At 38.5% G+C, this 23,310-nt stretch overlaps 1 protein-coding gene across 12 annotated transcripts in view; it reads right to left on the bottom strand.

Moving 5' to 3' along the window:
* The window catches only part of FHIP1A (FHF complex subunit HOOK interacting protein 1A), a 232,878-nt gene that overhangs the window by 165,719 nt on the left and 43,849 nt on the right, over positions 1–23,310 (bottom strand). Inside the window, exon 1 of one of the 12 annotated variants that reach the window (XM_072773622.1) lies at positions 7,138–7,214. The exons of the other annotated variants lie outside the window; for them this stretch is intronic. The gene's annotated coding sequence lies outside the window, so the exon portion shown is untranslated. Of the gene's footprint in view, positions 1–7,137; positions 7,215–23,310 lie in introns of those variants that run through there. 12 annotated transcript variants of the gene reach the window in all.

The raw sequence follows: 23,310 nt of genomic DNA, 5'->3' as shown, positions 1-23,310 counted from the left end.
CTCAGACTGCACTTACCTTTATCTATCATAAAGGAAATTATAAGCAAAAAGTCCTGTCTCCACCCTTTAATAAGGCTATTATTATAATAATAGCCAACTTTTTACACCAAAGATGTCTCAAGAATTCTTTCTTGGCTGTTGGCTCTGAACCCCACCACTTCCTTTTTTTTTTTTTTTTTTAGATTGATTTATTTATTTTAGAGAGATTGACGGCAGAGGAGAAGAGAGAATCCCAAGCAGACTCCCCCTGTTGAGCTTGGAGTTGGACATGGGGCCCTATCCCATGACCCCAAGATCACGACCTGAACCAAAATCAAGAGTCGCATGCTCAGCCAACTGAGCCCCCCAGCCACCACTTTAAACCACACCAATGGGGATTAAGAGGGACACCTGTCCTGATGAGCATAAGGTATTACATGGCATGTTGAATCACTATACTGAACACATGCAACTAATATAATACTGTACGATAACTAAACTGGAATTAAAATGAAAAAGACACACACACACACTTCAATTTAAAGTATGGAAAATATTTAAATGCCCAACAACTGGGGGAGAGTTAAGAAATTTGACACGCATGATTTACTTAACCATGATTTTGTCAGCCAGTAAAAACTTTCATGAGTTCATAATAAAATGGAAAATATCACTTATTATTTAAAGAAAAAGTAGAGTGCTATGTTATAATTACACATAATCACAACTACTTATGCAAAAGCAAAAAATAAGATGCAATTTGTTCCGATATAGTTATAAATATTAAGTAAACTACGTTCCCAACTTAGATGAGTTAAGGTAATTCAAGTCAGAGTCTAGTATAACAAATACATCTTTTCAAAATCTCTGTGTAACAAAGATGAGCCCATGTATTAATGCGAGAATTTTTCTCCAACATTCCAATATATTAAAAGATGGTTTTCCAGAAGTCACTGTTAGAGGTTGTGTGTGAGTATGACCTACAAATGCCTCAAAGACTTAAAACGTAATACCTTTTCTTATAAAAAATGCTTAATGAAAGGGGGAAAAAATGGGGGATCATGGAAGGGAGACCTCAGTATGGCCTAAATCTTTGAAACTGGGCAGAGTGGTTGTAGTGACCAGGCAAAAGAAGAGTGAGCATGAGACATGAAGAATAAAAAGTAACATTTTATATGCAAATAAACAAATTCTTCATATCCTTAAAAAGGAGACAGCAGGTCCATAAATGGAATCACTTGTGCTAAATCCCATGTCAGCAAACAAGACTTAATACCTAACCTAATTACATTTCAACCCCTCACCATCCCCCCAGGAATGTAACCTTCAACCAGTCAATATGGAATTAGCTGAACAGCACTAGTGAGATAATCCACCTAACAGACCCCTTCCATCTCCCTTAGGAAGACAATATTGCCTGAAACAATGTATTCTTTGTTAATAATTTCCTTTTCCTGACCCCCTTTTCTGCCTTTAAAAACCTTTCTTCTTCTACAGCACTGTGAAGTTCCTTTCGATTGCTAGATGGGATGCTGCCCAATTCATAAATCAGTTGAAAAAGGCCAATTTGGTCTTTAAATTTATTCAGTTGAATTTTTGTTGTTTAAAAATATCAAAATTTGGGGATGTCTAGGTGACTCAGTCAGTTGAGTATCCAACTCTTAATTTGGGCTGGGGTCATGACCTCAGGACCATGAGATCAACCCCACATCAGGCTCCGTGCTGGGCGTGAAGCCTGCTTAAGATCCCCTCTCTCATTCCCTTTCCCTCTGCCCCTCACCCCACACCCCCATCCTGGGATCTCGTGCACAAACTCTCTCTCTAAAATCAAGCAATTAATCAATCAATCTTCAGTACCTTCAAATCTGCCTTCTTCACTCTAATCAATTAATCATTTGTTAAGCATCTGGAACAACACAGTTAAATTTATAACCAAATCTTGGGCATTTAATTGCAAAAGGTTTGACAAGGAATGGAATGCTACTTTTTCCAGAAACCCAGCATTTTATCATCGTGTACTGGAGAGATACAGGCTCTTCTACTTGCCTCTTAAGAATTACAGATTACTTCCAGATGCTTTTCAGGTGATTTCGAGCCTTTCTTCATCCTGTGACTGTTGAATTATGAAAGGGCATCTCTAATTCATGAGAAATACTTCTCCCATCTTAGTGTCCATTATCATATATTCTCTCCTTACACGCAACATTTTTAAGCACTCACTCATATGCTTTTACTTAGGTAATAAGGCATTGCTGTGTATCAGTAAGGGCTTGTACTGAGAACCACTTATATTTCACCATCATGATTCCGCCAGCAGCAACACTTTGGAACTTCAAAAGAAGCCGAGTCCTTTGACAGTAATGCACAGAATGACATCGAAAGCAAGGTTAAACAGAACTCGAGTAGATTGAAAGGACGTTTTTAAAATTCACGGAGTCTTGATAATTCTCTTGGTTGTCATCTCATTTAAAAACAAAATATTTCTCCTACTAAAAAGGCAGGGGAAGTTGGCAGTTAACAACTCAGTCACACTCAATCTCTGCTCAGGCAAGTGCTCTACTTCTAACAAAATATCCTACCTCCATATAATGAAATCAAATTCAGGCTTACACTCCTGTGTAACAGCCATGTCACATCCCTAATTTCAACAGAAGAACAAATTTTAAAGCTCATTTCCAGATGGCATAAATTCAATGAATTTAGACTTCAGCTATGCTGAGTTCAGAAATCTGCTAATAAGCAGGAGTACACAAAAAGCATGGAAAAACCACCAAATGAACACTGGGGAGGGGGGATAATTAATATCCACATCATAAATTTCTCCCTATAATCAGTAAAACAGATGCAGGGATTTACACAGGAGGTGTGGATTTATCCATAGCACTATATTAATTGGCCTCTGTTATAATCAAGTGCTTTCCTAGATGGTAATTAAATCAATCAATCAAAATAGAAGTCTCAAAAAAAGTTCAACAAGTTCACTCAAATACATGCAACTGACTATGTGCTAATTACTGAATAATTTCATTTTCCCAAAGAGCTGACCTGAGATACAATACATTCACATGTGAAAACTGTAGAGTAGAAAAAAATACTCTACATGGTCCTACAATCTTCACTGATTCCATTTAGCATATAATAACTCAGCCTTAAAATGAACTTAAATCCAATCACTGAATTTCACAGATGATAAAAATGAAGCACAAAAAGTTAAGGGGCCTGTTCAAAAGTAAATAGCTGGAAGGGCTCCTGGGTGGCTCAGTGGTTGAGCGTCTGCCTTTGGCTCAGGTTGTGATCCCAGGGTCCTGGGATCAAGTCCCGCATCAGGCTCCCTATGGTGAGCCTGCTTTGCCCTCTGTCCATGTCTCTGCCTCTCTCTCTGTCTCTCACGAATAAATAAATAAAATCTTTTTTTAAAAAAAGTAAATAGCTGGATCCCATATCTTCTGACCCACAGTGATATTATCTTCTACACATTAAGCTCACAATTCCTCAACTCTTCTACCCATTAAGTTGATTTTATTCCTTCCCCTGAACAGCAAAACTTTTGAAGCTTTGGGAAAACCGGAATCAAATCAAGCTGCAATCTTCAATTTCCATTCAATCAATCCCTGAGATTTTACACCAGTTATATAGAGTCTCTTCTTTACTCCAAGAAACCCAGTGTAAGTTGAATGACTTTGGGAAGATCTCAACCAGGAAACAAATTTGTGAGTTGTAGTAACTCACAGAGAAGGAAAAGCAGGCCAGGAGAGACGACAGGCATCTTAGAAATGAATCAAAAATAGAAGTTTATTAAAATGAACAATGAAGGTGAACAAAACAAAAATCTAAGTATTAAAGTGCTGTTTCCCAAAATGACAACTACTCAAAAGATGCTTCTTAAAGAAAAAAAAAAAAAAAAGTAGTAACCATTGCTGTTTAAAGCTCTGCACTCAAATAAATCTGGAAAACACTGCCTTCTAAATATCCTTCTGGAATATTCACAAAGCACATTATGTGTATTAAGGCTAAAAGAAAACCTACAGGAAAGAAGCCTGGTTAGTTTTAATCCAACGTTCCCCAATCATATTTGACACCTTCGGTTGCAGAATTTGTACTGACATCCTCCAAGAAACATACTTCAGGAAGCACATTTAGCATTTGTGATGAATAACATGAGTATGATCCTTATTAAGCAGCATTTATAGAAAGATGGGTTTCCTCTTCCAGACCCAACTGTTAAAAATCAATTCATGAGATAAAGGAACCCTATAATTAAAATGAAAGTCACCACCACTAACATGCAATAAGTGCTAAATGCAAGGCACTGTGCTCTACATGCAATTTTTTTTTTTGAGAAGGGTGGAGGTGTCTTCAAATTCAAATTACCCTCCCCAGAGGCTGTAACTATTCATAAACAAGCAAAACACTTCAACACAAATAAACAATACAATATACACTGTTCTGTACTTTACATTTTTCACTAAACATACGCTGGCAATTTTTCCAAAACAATGCATAAAGATTCCCTGGAATTTTTTTGACAGCACAATTTCCAACATACAGATGTAACAATGTATTTATTCAGTTGCCGTGGATGAACATTTTGGCTGCTTCCAATCTTTATCTCCTACAATAATTATCTTGTACATAAATCATCTTTTCATGCATGCAATATGTATGTACTTGTAAGATATAATCATAGTATGCACGAATCGAGGATAAATTTCTTTTTTTAAGATTTTATTTATTTATTTGAGACAGAATGAGAAAGAAAGTACAAGCAGGGAAGAGGGACAGAGGAAGAGGGAGAAGCAAACTCCCCGCTGAGCAATGACCCTCACTCCCACCCCTACCCCACCCCCCTGCCACACACACACACACACACCACAAGGCTAGATCACAGGACCCTGAGATCATGATATGAGCCAAAAGCAGACACTTAACTGACTGAGTCACCCAGGCGCCCCCTCTAGGATAAATTTCTAGAACTGAAGTTTCTAGTCAAAAGATACAAGATTCTTCTTATGACAGATTTTGCCAAACTGCCCCACTAAAGAGGCTATTGTGTTGCATTCATACTCTCTACAGTGTGGGTTATGAACCCATCTACTAGTGGTAAATGGTACTTCCACATGGTTGTCACATGCAAATCTCCTTTAATGAGTGGATTAAGCATCCTCTCATACGTGTAGAAGCCACTGTCATTTCTCTGCAGAAGACTATTTGTATCCTCTGTCCATTTTCTACTGAATGGCTGGACTTTTTCTTATGAATTTGTAGGGGCTCTGTATTAGAAAAATTAGTCCCACTTTGTGATACGAAAAGCAAACATTTTCCCCAATTTTCTTGTTCTCTGCGTTTCCTTATGCTGATTTTTTCAGTTAGTTTTTTTTTTTTTTTTTTTTTTTTTAGGGGGGGTGGTAATATGATCAAGTTGATCTATCTCCTTTATGGCTTCTCAATTTTCTGTCATACTTAAAGAGGCCCTATGTACTTCAAGATTATAAAATAAGTTTCTCATGTTGTCTTCTAGAACTTATTTTTTTAATTTCTGTGTTATATAGATTTTGGCTTAACATTTAAGGTACCGTTCTAAAATAGTTACCTGCTTATCCCACTACTATTTACTGAATCGAGCATCTTTCTCCAATTAATCTGAAAGGCCATCTTTATCATATGACAAATATGGTATTTGGTAATACCAATGTTTCAATTATTGTAGCCTTACAATATGTTTTGTTTTGTTAAGTAGGCTCCACAACCAGCATGGAGCCCAAAGCAGGGCTTGAGTTCACAACCCTGAGATCAAGACCTGAGCTGAGACCAAGAGTAGGATGCTTAACAGACTGAGCCACTTAGGTGCAACACCTTACAGTATGTTTAAATGTCTTTTTCAGAACTGTCCTAGCTATTTGTACTTATTTTTCCGTGTGAACATAGAATAAACTTCTTTACTAACCTCCACCAAAAAATATATATATATTGGAACTACATCATTGGAACTACATCAAACATACACATTAATTTAAGGAGAACTGGTATCTTTATATCCAAGAATATGACAGGCCATTTCATGTCTTTTCTGTATCCCTCAGGAGGATTAAGTGCCTTCATATATATCATATATATTTAAGTTTATTCTGAGATAGTTTTTCTTTTTACGCTATTGGTCTTTTCTTCCACTATATCTTCAAATCAGTTATTGTTGGTATATATGAAAGCTATAAATGTTGACATATTACCTTGTATCCAGGCATATTCATATATTATCTTTATAATTAGTTTTTATTCTAGTCATATATTCCTATCATGTGCAAAGAATATTCATTTATTACCTTTCTGGGTTTTATACCTTTATAACTTTATTTTCTTTCTCTTGTCCAACTATCTTGACTTGTGATTCCAAAACACCATTAATAAACAGTAAAAATAGTGGGCATTCTTATTTTGCTCCTGACTTCCATGGGGATGTTCTCAAATTTCCTATTACCCCTAAGATGGTTTTTGGATTGAGACAGACATACCTTATTTTACTAAGGATGTTTTCCTATTCTATTTTGAGGGGGTTTTAGATCAATAAATATTGAATTTTATCAGATGGATTTTCCATAAAAATGATATGATTTTTGTTATTGATATTTAATGAGATAATGAATGTCATACTACTGAGTCCTTCTTGCATTCCTAAAACATTCCTTATATGTTATGGTATATTATTCTTTTAATGTGTGCAAAGTACATACTAAATTGAGTGAGTGTTTTCTCAAAGCAGCCCTACAAGATGGGTACTGCTATCATGGCTGCCCTAGCCCTCACTCACTGTACTTCTGCTCTCCTCCCCACTGCTCCTCAAACACACCATGCTTGCTCTCACCTCATGCTGAGCAAGCACTAGTATAGTGTCAGGCAGACCTGCAGCTCCCTGATATCCCCTATCCCCAGATACCTTCATATAACATCTCTCTCCATTTATGTCTCTGCTTACATGTCACCTCAGTACAGAGGCCTTCCCTATTTACCTCAAATAAAACAGAAAGAAACCACCTTCTAATTGCGTCATTCTACGCCAACCCTGTTTCATTTTTCTTTGGAGCAACTGTTTCCATCTAAAATACGTTATATTTCATTTCTACTAATTTATATTCCATTTCTCCCTATAGAATATAAACTCACCAAATGCAGGGGTTTTCTCTGCTTTGATCACTGCTTACTTCCCAGCACTTCCCTGGCACACAGATCCTACTTAATGTCTGTTGAACAAATGAATGAATGACCACATGAATGAATGAATACCCATTTTTTAAAGTAATCCCTACACCCAACGTGGGTCCCAAACTCACAACTCTGAGATCAAGAATAGCATGCTCCACTGACTGAGCCAGCCAGGCACCCCATGAATATCCATTTGATAGATGAGAAAACTGAAGTTTAAAGAGATTTAATTCCCTACCCTTAAACATTAAAACAAATGACAGGTGATTTTAGGACATAGAGAATGCTCATATAATCTTATGAACACTAAAGCACAAGTTACTGATGCCACTGAAAGAGGAAAACCATAGATGGTCCCTGTATAAGATAAGCAAAAGAATCAGGAGATAGCCTCCAGAGAATTCCTTAAAAACTATGAACTGAAAAAGGGGAACTCTCTTACACTGTTGGTGGGAAGAGAAGCTGGTACAGCCACTCTGGAAAACAATATGGAGGTTTCTCAGAAAGTTAAAAGTAGAGCTACTCTATGATCCAGCAATTGCACTACTAGGGATTTACCCCACAGATACAAAGGTAGTGATCCGAGGGGGCACGTGCACCCCAATGTCTATAGCAGCAATGTCCACAATAGCCAAACTATGGAAAGAGCCCAGATGTCCATCGACAAATGAATAGATAAAGATGATGTGGGATATATATATATATACACACACACACACACACACACACACACACACACAAGGGAATACTACTCAGCCATCAAAAAATGAAATCTTGCAATTGCAATAACATGAATGGAACTGGAGGGTATTATGCTAAGTGAAATAAGTCAATCAGAGAAAGAAAATAATCTAATTTCACTCATATGTGGAATTTAAGAAACAAAACAGAGGAACATAGAGGAAAGGAGGGAAAAATAAAACAAGCTGTAATCAGAGAAGGAGGCAAATCATAAGCAACTCTTAACTCTAGAAAACAGAGTTGCTAGAGTGGAGCAGGATGCGGAGATGGGGTGGATAGTGGGCATTAAGGAGGGCACGTGATGTAATGAGCACTGGGTGTTACACAAGACTGATGAATCACTGACCTTTACCTCTGAAACTAATAATACACTATATGTTAATTAATTGAATTTAAATTTTAAAATAAAGAAAACTATCAGCATTCTATTAGGGCAGCTCTCCTCTCTCAACACCTATGAACCTCACACAGCAAGCATCCTGAAGTTCTGACCTTCGTCCACATATGTCCTTGGATATCCAGAAGATAAAACTGGATGCTTCGGGGCCGAATACCATTAAACATGTGTTTACTACTGGTGCTGGCAGATACAAGTACTAGAAGTGCACTCACCCCACAGACTAGCCGCCTTACAGGCCCGTACAGACACCAGGGACGTGGCTTTGAAAAATTATTTGCTCTTTCAAAAGTCTTTTTTGGTTTTAAGGCAATTTACAGGTAGGTATTCTTCAAGTCTATTCCCTCCTCTATCACTGGGATACTTCCTTGAACCAACTTTAGGCCAAAAACAAAATTTCACAAATCTCCATTTTTGATATTAAAGAGTATCTTAAATTTTTTTTCAGAAGTCAGCCAAATTCTGTATTTTAGAACTGTGAAGCTGATCCAACCTTGCAATATGTCGCATTTAATTCCATCAATGTAAAGCATAATGAGCAAAGATTGAGCTAGTGAGGCATAACTAAATGTTTTGAACCTGCGAATTTAAAAAGCAAGGATCGTTTATGTTATTCCTAAATAGTAAATAAAATCATTTTCCAACATTTCACTATCAAATTACAGTAATTTTTCCACGAGCACACACTTGAGGAATGCCACAAAAGGACTTTTTCTAACAGTTCATTCTATTGTTGCTCATAACCTCCTAAATATTTCTCTCATTGGCTTCTATTCAAAGATAAATGGAAGGCAGTAAAATTTATGGAAAATGTATTCAACTGCTTAAAATACATCAAGCAAAAGGAAAATGATTTTAGAGCTATATTATGAGTTGTGAAATTATATCTCCTTCACTTAGTCTCTGCTTCAATGATGGCTAACAAAACTGGCAGACTGGTCATGTTCCAAATCACCTCCGATGTGGAGCTCGAATCTCCCACCTCGAATTCTCACCTTGGTCAAGGCCAAAGTAAACATCTGTCCTTCACATTTTTACACAACATCACTTTGTAGACCACAAATACAAGCTTTCACACCAGAGAGGAAGCAAATTCCAGTGCACTGGACAAATTTTTGCTCTCTTAAACCAGTCTGTTGATTGTTCCCTTGCTTTTCTTGGCTGTCCAGATAGTGAAAGGAGGAAAGGACCTTTCTGTGAAACTGGCAAGTATAACCAGATAAGTTTGCCCTTTAAGCAACTCACAAAGAGAAAGGCAAAATACAGCTCTGGTTAAGGTTTAAAATTTAACTATGAAAATTATATGCTAGCACTTGACCAACATGTTGCAAGATTTTAATAAAGTAAGATTATGAAAGTGAAGTCACATGAAGTCATTTTTTTTATGTTTCATGGACCAAGAAAGAGGCATGAAAGAATTTTTTAAAGTAACATTTAAAAGATACCGTACTTTATAAAATTAAGGGGAAAAAAATGACAATTGCACCAGTTCAGAAATGCCTTAGAATAGGGAAGTGAGGGAGTCTAAAAAGCATAACCATAGAAAGAGAAGCCACAGTATTAAACTTAAAGAGAGATTAGCACTGAGAAAAATTCACCTTCATAAAACTCAGCCGAATATAAGAAAATAATTTATTCACCTTGCATAGTACTATTTCATTTTATTTAGTCCTTTAAGCATTTTAGAGATCTTTATAAGTATTGTCCACTTAATCCCTCACTCAAAGTAGAAGATACTGCTATTACCATTTGCAAACATGAGACATTTTAGCAACAACAACAAAGAAAGAATAAGAAATATAAAGTTTGAGAAACTTCAAAGAAAAGAAGACAGGAAATAGACTCTTTTGGCTTGGCGTTTGGGGAGGAGATGTGGCTGGAACATACAATAGAGACAGAAACATATATAATATAGGACTAGCTTAAATAAGCAAACAGATCTGGATTTTCTTACAGGAAAAATAAGCTTGGTAGGATCTCAGTTTATACTCCAGCATTCAAAAATATCCTTTTTTGTATCAACTTTTACATCAGGTTCTATCAAGCACATGCTTTATAGTTCTTAGAAAACAAACCAACACAGGGCATCACCACTCACGCTTCCTTCTTTGCGTCTCAGAAGCAAGAAGAGTTAAGAATGAAAAAGCTGACAAGATTCTAACCTTAATATGAAATCCCTAACAGAAAACATTAAGACAACAAAGTGAGACAGGTGGCTAAAATAATTGAGCAAGAGGAAAAGATTCCACCATTTTCAGAGGCAGGCTCAAAAAGGCAAGTGCAATAAACATCCTTCGCAGCCACAGGGCACCTTGTACATGCCTCTCTTAATATTTGTTTATGTTTTTATCCTCCTGGGAGGTTATGATCTCCTTGAAGGCAAGGACCTGGCTTTATATCAGCCTGGCCTATCAGCCACTGAATTCAAATAAATGAACCAACTGTTGAGTCAATTAACCTTTCTTAAATTCTCTTGACAAGAAATATTCACAGGATTTGTATTATGCAAATTTTACCTCTATTAAAACAGTACCAAAAGATCCTGACCTCAAAGACACATTAAAAGCCAACTGGCAAGGAAAAGCCTTGTTTCAATTATTAAGGCAAAGCTATATTTTAATTTGTTTTCCAGTTTCATTAATATACAGTGTGACACTAGTTTCAAGTGTACAATATAATGATTCAACACTTCCATACGACACTGGGTGAGCATCACAAGTGCACTCTGTGATCCCCATCACCTATTTCACCCATCTGCCCCACCACCACCACCCTTTTGGTGACCATCAGTGTGTTCTCTATAGTTGAGTCTGTTTCTTGCTTTGTCTCTTTCTTTCCTTTGGTCATTTGTTTCTTAAATTTCATATGAGAGAAATCACATGGCATCTGTTCCTAAGGCAAAGCTATTTTGAAGTCAGAAGCTAGGTCATGGACTCTAACATAAGTGTAATATGTTTTACAATAAACAGTAAGCCTTTAAAATCACACAAGTATTTCCTAACCCTACATATGTCCAGAGTCCCTAACTGTCCAGATAGGTGAATACACAACCTCAAAATACTCAAGTTACACATGGTTTCTGGGTCAGGTGACTGGCAGGCTATTGAAACTCATTTACCTTCTTTATGTTGATGCAAACAGACTCTGTAATACTAGGCTCCACTGTGGGAAGCACAGATTCAGAGTGCTGGGCTTATTATTATTATTATTATTATTATTATTATTAGAATCTGAGGTAAAAGGAAATTCAGGGAAATCCAGATGCCTGCCTATCTGCAAGTACTTCAATGTCTTCTGCTTCTTCCAAGAAATGTAAAGTCCACCTATTTGGAACATGGCCCAGAGCTCCTGAACCTGTCACCTGCCCCTCATCTCCTCTACATTGCACTCATTGAGTCCCCTTAGGTCAAGACACTGAAAAATCTCATTTAAGGTGATTTTCTGTATCATACTCTGACTTTGAAAAATGAAGTCTACGCCAGCCAGCATCTGAGGCAATTAGGTAATATCATGCCCACTGTCTCTGTCCAACAAAATAAGATCCTAGAGCAAAAATGCAATATGGCAACAGGCCAAAGGAGGAAAATGAAAAGCTCAATAGAAAGATGCAGAGGGCAAAGATACTACTATTAATTACCAAGTCTAAACCCCTACTACCGACATCAGTGACTTGGAAGAATGAAGAACTTTCCATGATCAGCTCTCACTAGACAAACTACAAGAATGCTAGGCATTCTTCTCTGTATTCTCTTCTCTGTATTCTCACCGCTGTTCAACAAATCACAGATGTATAAACCCTAAAATCAATAGGAATGTTAAATAACAAAAGGGTCTAAATGACATTAATATGCATATTTGTGATAGAAATATGGAGTCATTTGCTCAAAGTGAAAGTCTAAATGACATTAATATGCATATTCCTGATAGAAATAAGGAGTCACCTACTGAAAGTTAATTGTCATAATCAAACCTCTAACTTTGATAGAACAAACCACCACGTCACTCGCTAAAGCCTTTTATACCCACCTGATGTCAGGGAACTGAAATTACGGACATCTTGATGTCCTTTGCAGTGACCCTACTGAAGTGAAAGAGTAATTAAAGTTAGAACAAGAATCTTTACAAGAAGTTTTCAAAGCACAAATATTCCTTTTCAAAAAATGCTCTGGCCCTAAGCCCTCAGTACAGACACCTTTTACATGCCAGCCTGCCTTAACACACTGAATCTCATTACCGACTGAATCACAGACACACTGCTCTTACAAAATAGAAGTAAATTAAATATCCACATACACAGCTTTCTTTTCTACACTATTAGACAAAAAGCACAAGTAGAATAAGTGAGGCTCTGGCCTCTAGCTTAAACACAAATGGAATTACCCTACCACAAATTACTTAAAAATGCAAAGCACAATCTCTCAAGTTAATTTGTCACTTGGAGAAATCACTGTGCTTTTAAGATGAGAATTCATTTATGAGAAGCTCTTAGCACAGTTTTCCCCTTAACCTTCTCAATTTATCTTACATTTGCTACTCTTCCGCAGCAAACTTTTATGTGCAATTTTAAGGCTGTGTAATATAAGTTACAAGGTCACTAGTCTTTGAAAACCAGAGAACAATCTAATGAAAAGGAGGTGATGTTACCAGCTGCCAATAACTTGCCCTCTCCTGACCCAACATGCTAAAAAGATGAGATCAGGTGGGATTTTCTATGATCTTTATGAAGAAGAAAAGAAGAGGGGCTGGGGCCAGCTTATATTTGACTGTGAAGTGGGGAGATGAGATCTATAAAAAAATTTTTTTAAATAAGGAACCGCAAAAAAGAAATCCACAATTTTAACATGATTCATTTTCTTTAGAGAAAGAATAATGATTCTAGGTACACTTAAACAATAAGTCTTTCATCCACAATGAGCTTTTGAGACTAGTCTAGGCATCATCCAAGCCTATTCAGAAGTAACCAGAGCAGGAGCCAGTGGGTGTGCCCAATGTCTGGAGACAACGGGTAAACCTAGTGATAATTTCACGCTTTTCTCTAAGCCTTAGGGTCATCAACTATAAACATGGATAACATCTTCCTGTTCTAGGGACTCCTGGGGGCTTAGTCAGTTAAGCATCTGCCTTCAACTCAGGTCATGATCCCGGGGTTCTGGGATCGAGTCCCAAATCAGGCTCCCTGCTCAGCAGGAAGTCTGCTTCTCCCTCTACTCCTCCCCTCTACTCATGCTCGCTATCTCTCTCTTTCTCTCTCTCAAATAAACAACAAAAAAAATTTTTTTAATCTTTCTATTCTATATACCTCACAGGATCAACTTTTTAAAGAAACTATACCTGCTACTACTGAATTAGCATGTTACTGATTACAACAAGTGTGCACCCTGCCTCCTGCCCAGAAATGGAAAAGAACCAGTCTTACTCCACTGAATTAACATTAACACTTGAGGAGACCACAAGGCAGGCTACACTAGGATTGCCAATCCCCCTGAGACTTTGTCTACCTCAAATGGCTACACATCTTGTGAAGACTTCTTACAACTACCATCCCAAAGCAGCTAAAGTAATAGTTTATCAGCATTGGGGAATGGAGGAGAGGCTGTGGGGAAGAACATAGATCCTTTCCAGAATCTGATGAAAGCTACAGACTCTCTACCCACCAAAAATCATATCCATACATATAAGCAAGTCATATTTTTCTGATATGAGGCATGGTTCTTGGATTTTACGTTAGGAATCCCCAACTATGGGCTGTTGAATGACTGCCAAGTCAATCAGAGAGACACAAGAGAAAAGGAACAGATTTGCAATGCTAAGGCACATAAGATGATCATGGTTATGTAAGTGTTGCATTGGGAATCCTTCAACAGACCCTCACTGGAGACATGAAGCTAAAATGCCTGAATGATCACAGCTATATCCAGATGAATGAGACCCTGATTGGTCCAGCAGAAGACCACTTCCTTTCATAAACAACCAGGTTTCCTAGTAACGCCTAAAACATAATGTTCATACACATCTAGTGGCTGCTTCAACTATTTCCATGTAAAAGTTACCTAACTGGAAGCCAGAGCTATGGTATTTGTTTTGAAGACAAAGTCACTGAGGACTTTGTAGAAGATGGAGAAAACATCAAATGTCCACAGCAAAGCAAGAAAGATCACTTTAGAAGGCAGGGGGACAGGAGAAACAGTGTTAAAATACCCCCATGCCATCCCAGGCACCATCACTGCTCCAAACGTAGTGGTTCTCAATCTTCACTCTTGGAGCAGAAACACCCAGAAAGCCTGTGAAATACCAGTTGCTGGGCCCCATCTTCAAAGTTTCTCATTCAGCAGGCCTGGGCAGAGGCCAAGAATTTCATTCTAACAAGTGATAGGGGCTGCTGCTACTAGCCCAGGGGACCAAACTTTGAGAATCACTGATCAACATGGTTGGAGCCTGTCCCACAGAAGACATCCCAACTTCTTTACCACATGAATAGTCTCATCCATAGGTCATACTTGTCATCAAATAGAAAAACCAGTACTGCTCCTTCACTCAGGTCAGCTCTGGCCTGTGCTAACAGGGCCCACCGGTTGGGCTGAACAACATCCAATAAACTTCTTGATAACTGGTGAGTATCTATAAGTAATTCACACTACTTCCTGCCGAGGAAGAACTTTGAGCCATTCTGTTTTAAAACTGTACCCTCAGGAAGCAATAAATGGCAAACTGGCGCTAGGAATATTTAAGACTTAGCCAAACACCCATTACCTCCAGAGCTGTGGTTTTCATATTGAGCTCCACAGAGGCCCAGATGCTATATTCATATACCTCAAGGGTTGGATAGGAAGGAAGTAGAGAAATCAAAGAAGCTTTTGGCCTCCCATTTGAGCCCCTCTCTGAACTTCAAGTTCAGTTTTTCTCTGATATACATACATATTGGCATAAATTACATTTATTAGTGGTTCTGTCCCTTTGAGGTAAAGAAAAGTTTAAAGAATACTGGATTTCATGACCTCTAAGAGTCCCTCCATTTCTATAATTTTATTGAATACAACAATCAAAGGTTAATTGGCACATTATAAAAATAAAAATATAAAACTGGGCCATAAGGCTGACAAAAATACCAAAAAAAAAAAAAAAAAAAAAAAAAAACCTAGCATCAGAATGAGTGGGTTAGCAGTCAGATCACACTTGTGCCTGGTATGAAGGTCTGGAAGTCATACACAGGAGCTTCTAAATTTACTGAGAGCAGCAAATGAGCTTCCATAAATGGAATATGAAAAACAGACCAACTCCCGTGGTAATTATCTCTACTTAAACTTGCCCTGTCAAGCAGACACCTTGTAGAAACCAGGGTCTTTTCGGTTAAGTACCATGGTGATACCATGAGGCACAGAGCAAGATGCCACATACTCAGGATCGTTATCAACAAAGCCATGTACTAAACCAGCAAAGCTTTTCTTCGTGACACTTATTTGTAAGCTACTAGGCAAGTTATGCATAAAGCACCAGGATCATCACTGAGGCCACAAGTGGACCACAGCTGAAGAGACAGAAAGGGCACAAGTGGACGGGAGGATGATAGTTTGGGGGAGATGGACAACATTTCTTTTTATTACACTTTCACATGTGAGTCATCCGTAATCCCAGTGTTCAAAATCACCTCTGAGGGGCAAATGAATAAGTGGAGCCATTCATTCCCAGGATGCCAAAGCTATCTCTAACGACAAGGGTGGCCTGTTGCAGAATGGGAGATATGAGTTCAGCATTAAAAAGAAAGATAATAGGATCTCAAACACATGCCATCATCCTACTTTCAACAAATTCCCCTTTGCTACCTTCTTTGGCTAGGGTAGCACCTTAGAAGTAGGAAGAAAGGGTTTGTCTCAATAGGTCAGTAACTTATAAACCAATTCCAACAGAAAATCTAAACCACTCAGTAAAACTCCTCTCTTCTAAACCAAGGCAGCCAGAAATGTCCCCATTTATATCTGTTCTAGGGACCATGGTGGGGCAGCGGAGGGGAGGCAGCATCAGGCAGAGGAGCTGTGCGTTCCTGATTTCACTCAACAAAAATGTTTTCTGAGCTCCTCTGGCAATGATGAATATTACACAGTCCCAAATCCAAAGGAGCTCACAGGGACCTTGAAAGACCTACCCTCAGCCACCCAACACTGTAAAGTCATATCTAATTGCACAGAGAACTAGGTTAGAGTCCAAAGTCAAAGTAATTAAATTAAAATCAAAACTATCCTTGAAAATTCCCTGTAATTCCTCATAAAATACAATACGATGCTGTACAACCCTAAGTTCAAGATAACCAATTTTTCCCCGCCCTCTAGGAAAGACTATTACCTTTTCAGGTAAACTCCAAAGGAAGTACTCGGCCTGCATTTTACAGGCCATGTGGTTAAACCCAATTGCTCGCGCTCTCTCTCTCTCTCTCTCTCTCTCTCTGAGAGGAAATGAAATCTCCCTAAAACAGCAGGCTCCTGTCTCTCACATTCACTCTAGGACCTATATTCAATGTATTTCAATTGTTTCTTGGCCGTTTTTTTTCTTTCAGCAAAGTGCATTAGTTTAATTCCCATGGGTAAAATATGCATATAATGACTTCGCTGTAATATCACTATCTTAATATTTACTCAAAGGCATGCCCCAAATGCCACCATTTCTTTGAGTCAACACACCGTGAATCCTCCCCTTGAATGCAAACATTATCCCTACACAAGAGAATGAATGTTTTTACCAAATGAGTTCCAGTTATTTGGAGAGACCAGAGATACCAGAGTGAACAGGTAAATGTTGGTAAGTGAAAAGAAAATCAAGAAAGACCCAGAAGATGTTCAACAAATTGGGCCTGTCAGGGAACAATGTGAACCCATGGTATACCCCAAGAAGAGGACTGGAGGAAGCAAGAGAAGACTATAACATATATCCAAAGTTCTTCACGGTAAGTCCTACTCTCATACACTACAGAGAAATCCCATTCCCAAAGTCCTCCAGATGAGAAATGTTTCAAGAAAAAAAGATGGGTCTGTGAGGCTACTCTGATTTGACCCAACTAGACTACCCAGTCCATTACATGGTCTCAACTGCTCATGCCTTCCAGGTCACACCAACTCATATGGCTCCAAACATAGCCCTGGAGACTACTACAGTCCCCCACATCTTTTTCCATTTCTGTTGTCCTCCCATCATGGGAAGAATGGGTGCCACAGCAACCACCCTTCAGACTCTTCTGGGAAGCATCAACAAAGCCTGACAACTGCTGGCAAAGCTGGCTCTCTCCGATTCTCATAGGCACGGGTATATCTTATTCCAGGCAACAACAAGTGGTTTCTCAGAAAACAAAGCACTCTCTGCCAGCCTCTTCACCTCACCTTTTATTGTAGCCTCTCTTCTCTGTCCTACTGTAGATTCTGCTACTGCTGCCCCTCAGCAGACTCCCTCTGTGACTAATCTCCCCTCCTTCGTCATATTATTTTCAGCTCACCACATCCCTCTCTCTTGTCCCCTTCAGATTCCACCTCACCTTCATGTTTACTGTCAACCTTCCCATCCTCTGATACTCAGCCTCTGGTTCCCTGGAATAATGCAATGAAATGCAAAATGCAAAAATGCCACCCCCAAAAAACCCATATATACTAGTCCCATAAACACCGTGTACATTTTCATGCAACTACACAATTCAAACCCTGCCCCATTCTTCTGGACACAAATATGCTTCAGCAACCTGCCACTCCTCCGTGACAGCCTGAAATCATGCCTCTCAGCATTTTCCTCCTGTGGTAAACTTCTGATCTGCTCAGAACTTTTACTTGACCTCGGCCCACACTTATCACCATCTTAAATTCTTCAGCTGATTTTGGAAATGAGAAATTTTAAGCAGGCAATTAAAAAAGACTAGTAAACCTGCTCTTGACAGGACTAGACTTAACTCTAATGAGATAAAATGACAAGCACATGGCTTGCTGCCAAGGCATCATGAACAGTTTAAGAATTAGATTCAAAATAGCTGATACAATCTGAAAGGCAGAGCGACCTTTTACACATTTTATCTTTTGCTTGGTTTGCACTGTGTGCAAGGTATGAAACTCAAAATATTAAGATACCAGTTTAGGAAGAGACCTTCAATTCAAGATTTACAAAGAGGTGTTGGAGCAGATTACTAGAGCATTAGACTTACTGACTACATGCAACTATTTTTATCTGCAGTGAATATGAAATACATAACACACCATTTTCCTAAACTTTATGCACTAAATATATTTTTTTTTGTCTTGAGGACAAAATGATCATTCCTTTGCTAAAATGCTTACACCTCTCTCACATAGATATTTAAACCTAATAATCAGAAGAGTAACAGGATACCTATAAAAAACTATGTCATTTAAATGTAATACATTAAGAGGCACCTAGGTGGCAGTCAGTTGAATGTCTAACTCTTGGTTTCAGCTCGAGTTGTGATTGAAAAGTCATGAAATTGAGCCCTGTGCCAGGCAGGCTCTGCACTCAGCTTGGAGTCTGCTTGGTACTCTCTCTCCCTCTCCCGCCACTCAAATACATAAATAAATAAATCTTTTTTTTTTTTCATTTTAATTTAACATAATACATTAAAATCTTTATACACATTTGAAAGAAACCGTGTCAGTATTCACATTTTCACATGTACCCTCAATCAAAAAGAAATGCTGTTTTCCGCTAAACATGCATAATTTCAATAAAAAGGGTTTCCCATAGCAGAGAAAAAGTAAATTCTTAAAACATGAAAAATCCTAAGCATTCAAAACGCTTGAGATTCCCTTTATTTCACTTGCCCATAAAATTAAGAGCGTCTGTCCTATAATACAAAAAAATGAAAGAAACTGATTGTCCCATCATCTTCACTCTCACCCCACCATCGCCACCCTTAAAGCAACGGTTCTAGTCCTGGTAGCTCCACAAAAAGGGTCTTTAATACTTCAACCCCTCATCTGGTTTCTTGCTTCAGAAACTACTGCCGTAAACCTGACACTAGAGATACATAACGGAGATTAATGCAGTGTTACCTTGAACAAGCAATTAAACAAGGCTGAAAAGCAGCAAGTAAACCCCCAAACCGTTTGCTCTTTCGTGATAGGAAGCTGAAGATAATCTTGTTTACTGAACATAAATCACTTGCGATCTGGCCGCATTCTGAAATGATATTCCAGATGGAAACGCTGCAAAGGCAGAAGCTGCTTACATGAGTATTTTCGTCCAACTCTAAAAACAAACTGGACCAGTTTTTCTAGTTGCTTCTAGGAAAGCGATCACTTTAAACCAGGGACATGATTCAACAGAAGGGCTTCCCTAGACCCATTCGGCTCTATTTCTGGTCCCACCCCTGCCCCCATCCTTCTTCTAGCAGTATTAGGTTTCTCCCAACTAAGGCTGCTTCCTCCTGCTTCAGTATCTATTTAAAAGTCTTCAGGCTGCAGAGGGCAAACTCCATTGATCAATCTTACCTTCTCACAGATTTTTGTGGTATATTCACATTTTGGGGGAAATAAAGTCAAGACACAGTCCTTTCATTTGTGTGTGTATATATATAATTTTTTAACTCTCTTTAAGGCTCTGTTGATCCAGACAGGCCTCTCACAGAGGCTGCTGTGTTTGCTAGGGTTCGTGTTCACATGCTGCCGGTTAGGAATAGCTTGGCTTTACTTTTCATTTCCTTGAGTTAAAGTCACTTAGACAGAGAGGCTTTGAGAGCTACAATGTGCAACCAGTCAGTGACTTGTTTGTTTAAAGGTGCTATGTTCACAGCCGAATATTTTGATCGTGCTGGTTAATTCAGCAACCAAAGGTTTGTCAGGAGACCTTCTTTATTACTCTCTTGCTACTAAATATCACAGGAAATGCCAGTGATCCTGATACAGATCCGCTATGCCCCAGAAATGCCACTCTGAGGCACAAGTGGGGCCCTGCTGAGATAACCAAACAGGACACCTGGCAGCTGAGTCTGTCCCCCACCCCCCTCACCCCCATTCCCCTACCCAATGCTGGGGGGGGGTGGGGAGGACCTCATTTGGTTTTAAAGTACACTGTAACCTGAAGCCCTGAATTAAATCTCAGACCCCATACATTTTAGTTCTTTATTCTACAGCTCATACACAGTTAAACCCAACAGTACAAAACATCCCAGTGGACCTTACTCACATCTGCCAAAACCTACATTACAAGCTCCTACCAAACTTCCATTTGGTCTGATTTTCCACTCCTATATGCTGCACTCATTCCAACCCCACACCCATCTTCTGCACCTCACAGGAACTATTACTTTATCCCCCAGGCAAAGTAATCAACTCCCCAGGCACCTAGTGAAGACTCTTCTAGTACCTGTCCACACCGCAGCAGACCTGATACAGCTTTTGCGTTTTCTTCTAGGACCAAAACCACCACCCCTTTCTCCCAGGCCTGCCACTTTCCTCCAAGGCCACAAAGCAAGCCGGAAGCTTAACTTTGGGTAGCTTCACCACTGACAATTTTCTTCCCACTCAATGTAATTCAAAGTTCTGAGGCCTAAAACCAAAGAATCACAAAGCCTGAGATCCAGAGCTACACAAACCTGGCTTTGCCTCTGCTCCTTACCATCTCTGTGACATGGACAAATAACCTCTAAGTTTCAATTTTATCTCTAAGATGGGGAATAATAAGAGCATTTCCCTTTATGGTGAAGACAGAATGATATAATGCCTGGCACAGAGTAAGCTCTCAAGAAATGTTAGCTATGTTTATCATTATATTAGTACCCAATTATTGTTATTACTACAGGGACAAATGGCATAAACTGGTAGCCTTCAGACCAAATTTGAACTTTGTGAACTGGCTGTCACAATATATTTTGCTTGGTTTATTTATTACCTTTGGAGGGGTAAGCATTCTCCAGCCGGTCACAGTCCTCATCACTTGCCCTTAAAATCTTATATTGTCATTATAGTACCTGTCTGGTCCCTAAGTTTGTGATACTCATCTCTCTCTTTCCAAACTAAAGGCCTCAGAGGTACATGGGAATTTTTTTTTAAACAAAAACATCACAGAATTAGGGTAGCTAGACATTATTCTAAAAACAATGCCCTTTTAAAAACCAGAGCAAGGAGTCACCAATTTCCAAAAAGGTTAAGACCTATCAGTCAAAAGGCACATAGGTGACGGGTGGGGAAAAAGGAATAAATTCTATTTTGTAGTTTTATGGTCAGTAACAACTTCCAAAACATGGAGAATTTGTGAGGTTCTTCTAAAACACAGAATCCCACTGTTAGCTTTGCTGGTCTGGAACAAAATGGACAGAGCAAACATAATACCAGCAGATCAGAAAACATACATCAAAAGCCAGGCTCTTCCCAAAGTGCAGAAAGCCATTACCCAGGCAATTTCTTGTTCCAAATGCACTTGTCAGAGGTCAAGGTCTTAAATTCACCCATAGCTTTGTACATATCAAAAAGTTAAGTTGCCTGACATTTAATATTTTTTCTTTTCTTGTTAACTTAGCCCATAAAGATTTTCCAGTAATGATAAAAAGATACAAGTAACATCTACCTTAATAACATACATCATTTCAGAGAAAAAAATACACTGTACAAGGTACAAAAAAATTAAACTCTGTAAGACTCTAAAGATATGAGAGAATGGTATAAAATTAAATAACCATAATTCTTTTTATTTTTAAAAAAGTCTCTCTCTCCTATCATTCCCGAGAGGCTATCCATTGAATACATTCTCTTTAAAACAAGATCGTTTGCTTCAAAATACAGTTGACTCTTGAACGAGATGAGATGGGTTTGAACTGCACAGGTCCACTTATACAGATTTATTTATAGTTCTGTAAATGTACTTTCTCTTATGGATTTCTTAATAACATTTTCTTATCTCTAGCTTATTCGATTATAAGACCACAGTATATAATACACATAACATACAAAATGTGTATTAATCAACTGTTTATGTTATTGATAAGGTTTCTGGCCAACAGCCCACTATTACTAGTAAAGTTCTAGGGGAGTCAAAAGTTATACACAGATTCTTGACTGGGCAGAGGGCTGGCACTCCCTAACCTCCAGACTGTTTAACTCTAAAATGAAAACAAACGGGCTTCTTTCAAGGTTTGCAAAACTTTTCAAAATAACTACAAAATAAAAGGTAGACAAGGTCAAAATGACCATCACCAAAACAAACACAATGATCTTATATGAATCCAACTCATATTTATTCGTTATGGAATGTGCACACCCTCTGGTCTGAGAATCCAAAGTAAATATAATTAAAGTAATTTACACAGAAAGAAAAAAGGGGGGCATGCTCCACAATGTTAACAGTGATTATTTCCAGAGGAATGGATTACACAGGGTGTTTTCTTCCTTGTGCATGTGTGTGTTTTCCAAGACTTCTGCTCTATAAAAATATTATTTCTTTCATTATCAGATGAAAAGTATTTATTTATATATTTTAACAATACTACACCTGACTACTACAAAGGATCAGGGTATATCTTTTAAGGGGCCGCATGCCTTAAGGAGTCAAAAGTCAGTGTGCAGGAAGCAGCTCTCCACCAGGTAGTCTTTTGCTTTGCCTTCATTACCTCTTCCGAGAAGTTTAATGACCACCTCTCCTCCCCAGAGTTCCATAGCACTGACCTCTATACCACACAAAGCTCGGGACCTTTCTGCTGCCAGCTGGATGCATTCTCTAGTCCTCAACGCTTCTAGCTTATACTCCAGGCTACCTTCAGTCGGAACTACATTTTCCATTTGTTTCATAGACTTCTACTGAGTTGGGCATGGCCCTCTTGACACAGCAGACTTCTGATATCTATTTGTTAAACATAAGTGAAATTACTCATCAGCCAATTAATTAACAGAAGGGTAAACCTAGCCTCCTGCTTCTTTGCCTTTAGAAGCAGCACTGTCTCATGTGTAACAATGAAGACTGAGATGTGGTCCCAGCGACCAAGATCAGGGCTACTGAGGTGAAGGCTTTCAGAAAAGCCACAA

The sequence above is a fragment of the Canis lupus genome, chromosome 13 (assembly GCF_048164855.1).
Source record: "Canis lupus baileyi chromosome 13, mCanLup2.hap1, whole genome shotgun sequence".
Classification (NCBI taxonomy): Eukaryota; Metazoa; Chordata; class Mammalia; order Carnivora; family Canidae; genus Canis; species Canis lupus.
This window is presented reverse-complemented; position numbering and strand designations above follow the sequence as displayed.